The sequence below is a fragment of the Elephantulus edwardii genome, unplaced genomic scaffold, assembly GCF_000299155.1.
Source record: "Elephantulus edwardii isolate Elephantulus edwardi_28Jun2011 unplaced genomic scaffold, EleEdw1.0 scaffold00095, whole genome shotgun sequence".
Classification (NCBI taxonomy): Eukaryota; Metazoa; Chordata; class Mammalia; order Macroscelidea; family Macroscelididae; genus Elephantulus; species Elephantulus edwardii.
In genome coordinates this window covers 13,223,777-13,230,941 of record NW_006399845.1, presented here as the reverse complement: position 1 = coordinate 13,230,941, position 7,165 = coordinate 13,223,777, and the positions used below count along the sequence as shown (strand labels likewise).

The following is a 7,165-nucleotide window of genomic DNA, read 5'->3' as shown; positions in this document are numbered from 1 at the left end:
TCTTTGTTGAGATTCTTTTTGGTAGTTCTATCTTTTCTTGAAAGGGGTGTATTGAAGTCTCCAAGTACTATAGTAGTGTTATCTATCTCCTTTTTAAAAATATGGAACGCTTTTCACGAATTTGTGTGTCATCCTTGCGCAGGGGCCATGCTAATCTTCTCTGTATCGTTCCAATTTTAGTATATGTGCTGCCGAAGCGAGCACTTAAATATGTAGTTGGATATGATGTGGTGATAAAATTATTTGGTTTTAAGTTTTCTGTAAACTAATTTACACAGATCATTTCAATGACTTTTGGATCACAATTCATTTGATCTGGATGATTAGAGGAAGAAACCCATTAAGAACCTCATTTGGGGAAGATTTTCACTTGCCTCCATTGCATTCTGTTATTTCCCAATTTTCACTGACATCATATCAGCTGGATTTCTGTACCCATAAATAGTTTTAAGAACATTTATTTTGTTTTTATTTTACTCACATCTGTGAAATTTGTGTACATAAATCTGCAAATTATTTATGGTTATACAAGTTTTTGAATGCAAGCACTGATTGTGACTCTACACATATTCAAGTGATTGGTTCTTTTCTAGTCAAGTAGAAACAGCTTCTATATGACTCAAAATCAGAAGAGAGTCAGTTTAAAAATCTAAAAGAAATGGGCTAAATAATGGCCCTTTCTATGAAATAAATAGGAACTATTTTATCTTTATTTGTGTCAGCTTGCTTCCATTTTCCCACTTGAACTGCATGTACTAGTACCTGTACACATGCTCTCTTACATGGACTTGAGTTAAAAGTTCTTGACAACTCCTAAGTAAGGAAAGCCTGAACAGAATGCTGAATGAGTAGGCCACTAAGCATCACAGAAGAGAAACTTAAGTAGGAGAAGAAGAGGAGGGAGAACAGTTTCACAGATTCCTACAGGTACAGTAGTGTGAAAATGTAGAAATTATGTAGTACAGTGAAAATAGAATAAAAGATTTTTAAGGGCAGAATTCATTTGAGTCCTCAGACCTCCATGTATGAAGTTTTGGTGGCATAGGCAGTAGGGAGTTGCATTGCTAACTTAGATGCCACCCCTGTGGCAGTTTAAATCTACCAGGATTCAAATCCTTTCTTGAAGGATGAGTAGTCTCCTCCCAGGCCATTTACAAACTCCAAAACCCTTTGAAGGGTCAGTTATGAGGCATTTCTGACTTCAACAACAATGAGTTTGAGGTTGGATTTTTTACAGTGAGGCGCAGTGAGGAATCCAAATAAGCCTCTTTATAAATATTTTTCAGTTCTGTTTTCTATGCCTAACTTTTGTGATGACATTTTGTTCTTTATTTTATCTTAACTGTTGTCTTTTAAAAAGAATAACTAAGTAATGTTATTCTGTGTATGTTGAGGTATTTCTTACTTCTTGGCACCTGCACTCAGTGATTTTTCTCCCTGTGTTGTAATGTATTTTCACTTATCTTCTCACAGTTTTGAGTATCAGTTGTAACCATTGACAGCTATTTTCCGTTTAGGAGGAGAGAAAAATGTTGGAATATGAAAAGCAAACCTGGTCCACACAGAGATAAAATACATACATTTTCTGATCAAGCTAACCAAGCAGCTAGCATTTGTGTTTCTTGTCTGTAAAATAGAGGACACAAGAAATGTATCAATATAGTATTTTTAATAATAGAAAAGAAACTAGGATTAAGCTTTTTTTCTCTTGGTTTCTTAAAACTTTGCACCTTGGTTAGTTTTCCTTTTCAATTTTTAATTTAGAATACTATACTGTTTACTGTTGTTCTTAGTTACTGACCTTTTGCCTGGAGGTGTGTATGGAACCCATACTTCCGTATTTCAGAGGTGAGACGTGCTGTCACTTTCTTAACAAAGGGAATGTTGTTGTGATGTGTCAATGAGTCGACTGTTACTCTTCGAGACCTTATGAAGCGCCGATCTGAACCTTCCCTATCCTGTGCCATCCTCACCATCTCTGAAACGCTCATTGAGTCCATTGTTGCAATCGCCATGGCAGTCTATGTTGTTGTGGCTCTTTCTGTATTGCACTGACCTTCCACCTTTTCAAGCATGATACCCTTCTCTAAGGATTAGCAAGTTCCTTTGCTTCTTGTACAAAGATTTCTGTTGACACTTCCTATTTGAGTTGACTTTTCTGTGCTTTGGTAAAATAAAAATAATGTAGGGTCCTTAAGTCTGGTTATATAATTTCCATGATTTGTCTAAGTGAAGATATATGAGCTGTCAGGTGGTTTTGATGATAACGAAAATGTGTGTTATTATTTGAGACATTGAAGAGTCCTTATAATTATAGTAATTTCTAAAAATATTTTTCTAAGGCAAGAAATTGATTAGCGAGAGAACAAGAGACATAGAATTAAATATGGGTAAAGGATGAAGGAATTTTTACATTTTGAGACTTGTTGTTGTTTTGGCATGTAACTGTTGAAATGTCATTTAGTTCCACTTTCATTAAGGTGAGAGGTAGATAACTGAACTTTTATTAAACTTGTATTACAGGCTATACCACATAGTTTTTGTTGGGTTTTTTTCTAAATAAAACAACAGTTCCACTAGTTTTCTAACAGTGAAGCCATCAGTGAACTTCTTATATAGGAAAATAACTAATTAAACCTTATAGTAAGATTCCTTTGTAATATATGAGGGAACATATTTAGCAGATTGCCAGTACACTGTGCTGCTGAACACAAAACTGGATAAGAAGGGTGGGGGCTGTTGTGTTTGTGCATGGGAACTATCTTGGTGGTGATGTTGCTGTTCAAGTAGGAACCTACACAGAGCTGCCTTTCCAGCTAGTTTGCAAAGGCTTTAAAGCATGGAGGAGGAGAGAGTCTCTTTTTTTCCTGTGGAACAGCTGGTGGATATGAACTACCTTCCTATAGGTTGACAGCACAACTTCTTACCCTGTACAGTAGGCCACCAGAGCTCCTTCATGCTCTCTAGAGAATCTGAATTGGTGCCGTATTCACAATAGAGGGAGAAGGATGGAGGGAAAAGGTAGAAGTTATTTTTCAAAGAAGTATTAGATTACGGAACAACAGCCTTTAGTCCCAGATTAATCAGTTATGAGATAGGGTAGAGCAAGGAATTCTGGTAGAATGTCTTATTTAAATAGTCTGGAGGAAGATTCCTCCCCCAGGAAGCATCCAGTTCTTTTCTTAAGTCAAACCTACTTTACAGACATTGAAATATTTCAATGAGTACTATATAATCAAGAACCAGTGGTAAGGAAGGAAGAAATTTAAGCAACCGTGAAGGCACTGGCAAAAAAATAAGACCCCAGGAATGGATGGGATACCAGTTGACATGTTTCAACTAAGTTGCAAACCTGGACATGCTCACTAGTTGATACCAGGAAATTTGGAAGACAGCCTTGCTTATTGACTGGAAGAGATCCATATTTGTTCCCATTTCTAAAAAAGGTGATCCAACAGAATGTGGAAATTACTGAACAGTATCATTAATAATCACATACAGGCAAAATCTTGCAGAAGAGTATTTTAAAAAAAATGTCTAAAACAGTACATAGAGAATTCCCAGATGTTGAAGTTGCGTTTAGAAGAGGCCATGTCACCAGGGATTTCATTGCTGATGTTAAATAGATCTTGGCTGAAAACAGAGACCAGAAAAATGTATGCCTTATTGACTATGTGGAGGCATTTCACTGTCTGGATCCTAACAAATTATGGCTAATCTTGAGAAAAATAGGGAATCCCAGAAAACTTAATTGTACTCACGTGAAACTTAGACCTAGATTTGTTGTATGAAAAGAGCAAGGGAACAATGCATGATTTAAAATTAAGAAAGTTGTGTGCGTTGGTTGTATTCTTTCTCCATACCTGTTCAGTCTGTATGCTGAACAAATTGTTTGAGAAGCTGGACTCTGAAGAAGAATGTGGCATCAGGATTGAAGGAAGCTCATCAATAACCTTCGTTATACAGATGACAGAACCTTATTTGCTAAAAGTGAGGAGGATTTGAAGCATTTACTTCAGAAGATCAAAGAATGCAACCTTCAATATGGATTGCATCTTAACGTCAAGAAAACAACAATTCTCACCCCTTGACCAATAGGCAGCATCATGATAAATGGAGAAAAGATTAAAACTGTCAGCAACTTCATCTTACTTGGATCCATCAATCAATACAGTTTGTACCAGCAGTCAGGAGATAAAGAGATGTATTGCCCTGGGAAAGTGTACAGACAGGTGTTTCTCCAAATTACTGAGTAGCAGTGATACCACGTCATGGACCAAGGAACATTCTATTCAAGCCATGGTCTTTTCAAATCACTTGCTATATATCTGAGAGCTAGACAGTGAATAAGAATGACAGAAGAATTGATACCTTTGAGTTGTAGTGTTGGAGCAGAGCACTGAATATCCATGGTCTTCTACCTAAAGAACAGATATGTCTTGGAGAAGGTTCAGCCAGAAAGTTCCTTGGAGGCAAAGATGGTAAAACTTTGTCTCACATAATTTGGGCATGCTATAGGAGAAGCTATTCCTTGGAGAAGGGACATCATTCTGGGGAAGGTGGAGGGTTGACAAAAGAGAGGAAGAAAATGAGATGGATTGACACAGTGACTACAGCATTGGGTTCAAATGTGTCAGAAGATGAGGATGGTACAGAGTGGGACAGGGTTCAGATATGCTGTTCAGAGGGTTGCTATGAGTGTACTTGATAGCACCTAATAACAACTTTATAAAAGATAATATTTTTTTTCCATGTGACATCTCTATATTTATATATTAGATACAGGCACAGGGAGGTGAGCAGCAGGCACGGGGCTCGCCACGTGCCCCCCACCTCCACTTCTCATCACCCACACACAGAAGCAGCAGGGCATTAAATGTGGCAGCTTTTTTGGGGCTCGGGGGCTCGGTTCTGGGCCCTGCTCCTCAGGGATACTAGCCCTTGAGACTTAGGAATGTTCCTTTGGGGAAAATGGGTGGGGTTTTAATGAGGTGAAGCCAAGGCTAGCCTACAGTCCCTCCTCAGTGCCTTGGCCCACCCTGGCACCCCCCCAACAAGTTCAGGAGGGGCACGCAGAACCACCAGAGACTAGGATGCCAGGATAGATGCAGGCAGAACAAGTGGGGAAAAGGTTTGCTGTGGGGTCACTTTGAGCCCTTCAGAGCCTGGAGGGAGGGAGAAAGGTGTTGGCCTGCCGGAAGCAGGAAGCTCTCAGCACAAGGGAGTGAAGGTGGCCAGGCCCACCCTCTGCCCTGGACAGAGCTGCCAGGGTCAGGGCTGGGTACAGTGTCCGTTTGCTAACAATCCAGGAGAGGGGCAGGCAGGAGGCAGGGCCAAGCCCTTGGAAGCAGGGGCGTCCACCCTAGTTAGGTGGCCTCCAGTGCCCCAGGCTGGAAGCGAGCTGTCTCCTGGAAGATGAGCTCTTTCAGCCGTTCCTTGGGCAGATCATCCAGTTCCATGTCAAAGGTGAAGGGCTCCTCGGCCACGGGCTCATCCATGGGGTCGTAGTACTGCTCCAGGTAGGGGTGGGCCAGTGCCTCCTCCACCGTGATCCGTTTGTTGGGGTTAAAGGTCAACATCCAGTCCAGCAGGTCAAGGGCTTTGGGGTCTGACTGGGGAAAAGCTTGGTCCAGGCCACCTTGGTCTTGGCCGGCAAAGACTGCAGGTAGTTGCGGGCCTTCATGTTGATGATACAGTTCAGGTCTTCCTGGGATGGGGAGCCCAGAATACTCAGAATGTGGTTGAGCTGGTCCATGTAGTGCTTGCCAGGGAAGATGGGCCGGTTAGAGAGCATCTCAGCCAGGATGCAGCCCACGGACCAGATGTTGATGGACTTGGTGTAGCCCTTGGAGTTGAGCATGATCTCTGGTGCCCGGTACCAGCGTGTAGCCACGTACTCAAGTCAGGAAGCCAGTGTGGTCATGCTCAGGGTCAGCAATCCTGGCCAGGCCGAAGTCACAGATCTTAAGGTCACAGGTGGTGTTGATGAGCAGGTTGGAGGGCTTTAGGTTTCGGTGGAGCACGTTGGCTGAGTGGATGTACTTGAGGCCCCGCAGAATCTGGTAGAGGAAGTAGCAGACGTGGTCATTGCTCAGCTGTTGGCTTTTGAGCAACTTGTACAGATCTGTCTCCATGAGGTCCTGCACAATCTAGACGTCCCTCATGGCTTCCAGGGTGGGTGCTCACAGGATGTCTCGGATGCCAATGACATTCTCATGGCGGAAACACAGCAAGATCTGGATCTCCCTCAGCGTGTGCTGGCAGTAGGTCTGATGCTCAAAGGGGCTGATCTTCTTGATGGCAACCCGAGTCTTGCGCAAGTGGTCATAAGCTGAGCTGACCATGCCATATGCTCCCTCGCCGATGTACTGCAGCTGCGAGTAGCGAGGGCCCACGTCAAACGGCTGTCCTTTCACTATCTCCACTTCCCCTGGGACCCCCAGGCAGACCCCATCAGCGCCCCCGGGCTCCCTGCCCCCCTCAGACGCCGCGGTCGCCATCTCCACTCCTCCCCTCCCGCCCTCCCTCCTCCCCCCCGGTGGCCTAATCTTACTTCTTTAAGCAGACTTAAATGCTAATCACTTAGAACTATTTCATAATAACATCTAGACTGGTGTTTGACCAAACACCTTGGGCAGCACATAGCCTAATGAAGTTGACACATTAACCATCACAAGAATTAAGTAACCACTTTGCCTTTTATCTATGCCTCTTAATTTACAGAGCAGAAACTGGGTCTGCCTTTTTTGTATTTAACTCATGAGAAGAAGCCCTTTTGAGACTTGAAAAGAATGGTGTAAATATAGAAGCGTATTATAGGGGAAATGTGCATCTTTTCAGAAAATATTTTTAGATTGGACATTAATAGTTAACACTTGAGATTTAACATGGGAACTCTCAGACTCTCTCAATCATTTTTTACCCCCTCATTCCCCAATCTGCTATTTATCTTGCTTGAATCTCTTGGAAATAGTCATATGTTCTTTCTCAACTAACCATTGGTTTTTACCCTTTGCCTATTTTTTAAAGTAAACCTCTTCCCTTAACCAGTCCTCTCTTGGTAATGAAAGTTGTGAACTTTGTTTTTCTCAGCAAAACAGACTGCTGGAACCTATCTTTCTAAATTACTGCTTTCATCATCTAGAAATTTGTTGTTCCTGGCATC

General features: G+C 42.0%; 1 protein-coding gene and 1 pseudogene across 3 annotated transcripts in view; one reads left to right on the top strand and one right to left on the bottom strand.

Moving 5' to 3' along the window:
- The window catches only part of CTNNA1 (catenin (cadherin-associated protein), alpha 1, 102kDa), a 218,346-nt gene that overhangs the window by 100,880 nt on the left and 110,301 nt on the right, over positions 1-7,165 (top strand). The gene's annotated exons all lie outside the window — the stretch shown is intronic.
- Positions 5,367-6,500, bottom strand: LOC102872187 (annotated as a pseudogene).